Here is a 2094-nt window from a genome sequence, read left to right as displayed (position 1 = left end):
CAAAATTCACTTTTGTTAAGTATCAAATGAAATAACTTTACATGTTATAAACAGTGCAAATAAACAGTAGTTAAAGCATGTGGATCAATTGTGTGTTTGAATGACAAGTTCATGTATGGGAAAAGGGAGGCTTACTTTACTTCAACAAATGTTCTGCTTAGAGTTACTACAAAGAAGTATTTGTTAATCAAATATCGTTTTTAAAGTAAACTGAATAATTAGGAATACATTTATTTAAGCAACTTATTTAATTGCATACTTGGTTTCTACTCCCCGCCAAGTAAATTTAGGTGCCTAAAACTATACTAAATAATGTAAACCGAGATACTATATTATATACATAGTTATGCAAATATGGCAATTATGCTAAGAATTTAAATGGCGTGTAATTGTGAGGGTAAAGTAATTATGGTAGGACCAAATGGTATTGCTAAATCCCCAAAACCTCCTAAAATACACTGTAGAAAACCAAACAATTCAATTGTGATTGACTCACTAAATGGAAAAAAATAAAAAGTGTTATTCATGGCTATTTTTTATCTTTGAATATTTTATCATTGAATATGTAATTTATGCAAAAAGTAAAATGTAAATGACAATTTATTTGATGTTAGATTCCTTTTAAAAACTAAATTATTTCCGTTTTAAAAAATGCATATAATGATTTTTTTAAAAAAAATCAGTTTTAATACAGAATTTTATTATTGGGGCCATTTTTACCTACCTATCATTTGGGGCCATTTTTACCGGGGCCATTTTTACTGGAGCCATTTTTTTCCGGGGCCATTTTTCCGGGGCCATTCTTACCGTACACCCGATTAACTGGTCACATTGATTGGTACACTTGACTTTTTATAGGTAGTTACTGCAATACAGAATATTATTAGAACTAGAAATTGCAAATTGCAAGTGAAGTGCTGCGAAGTACAACTGCATATAAATGTTCTTCGAACAAAATTATTTATGCGAGTCAAGTGAAAATAATGAATAATAAAAATATAACAAATAATATGAAACACGACCGACTAGTTTACTAAGATGCGCGCTCCACTGGTCGTGATATTAAACGCGTTTTCTCATTCCATACAGAGGTCTCATTAAAAGAGACCAATGTTCAAGTTTATCAACAGTACTGACATATCAGATATAATATCAACAGCATGAATATTTGTATAACTATTATAATGTATCGTAAAACGAAACGACGCACTTAAAAGGGGCCGTGTCTGTATCATTTGTATATTTAAGGTAAAAGCTATAAAATCAACACATGAAAAATCACCACAACATAATTCAGTTGTTCATAAAGTCTAAATCTAAAGATAAAACGAATACTTCAGATATAGAACATAATAACGCTGTAGTGCTCTACGTTGATATAAATAATAATTAATATTAGGAAAAATATCAGCTCAACCTCTTCTATTTAGATAAATAGCTATCTACGAACTGATCGCGGGACGAAATTGCTATACATGTGTATTACCACAAAAGTTGTAACTAAAATATTGAACTGTTACGTTGTTCATGGCTTTTCTTGCACAAAACGTCGTGGATTTTTAATTATTATTAATATTTTTTTTTTTAGTTTAGGGAGGTGGTGGGTGTACAGAGTCGCAGCAGCACGCACTACAGACAGATTAACGTACGCATGTTAACTCACACGCATACTGTATAATTTCAGTATGATGTAAAACAGGCATGTACAGTTTGTTTTATAAATACGAGCCTTCAAAACAATACGACTCGGCGTAACAATTGGTTCGTGAGAGTCCCTTTAATTAGGCCTATGTTTAAAACTTGTTTACATACAAATGGTATGATAAACAACATGGTTTTATAAGCCGTAATACCCGTATAACTAGTTCTAACTAGTTCCTTCACATTATTGTTTTTTGGAAAGTTATTTTTATATTTAATTGGCATCAATGTCAACAAGATACACTTGGCTGGTCGCACCCTTTTAGTCAGAACAACTGCAATACAGAATATTATTAGAACTAGAAATTTCAAATTGCAAGTGAAGTGCTGCGAAGTACAACTGCATATAAATGTTCTTCGAACAAAATTATTTATGCGAGTCAAGTGAAAATA

Source organism: Anneissia japonica, unplaced genomic scaffold (assembly GCF_011630105.1).
Source record: "Anneissia japonica isolate Jap-2015-1 unplaced genomic scaffold, ASM1163010v1 scaffold5330_len1712360_cov203, whole genome shotgun sequence".
Taxonomy (NCBI): domain Eukaryota; kingdom Metazoa; phylum Echinodermata; class Crinoidea; order Comatulida; family Comatulidae; genus Anneissia; species Anneissia japonica.
This window is presented reverse-complemented; position numbering follows the sequence as displayed.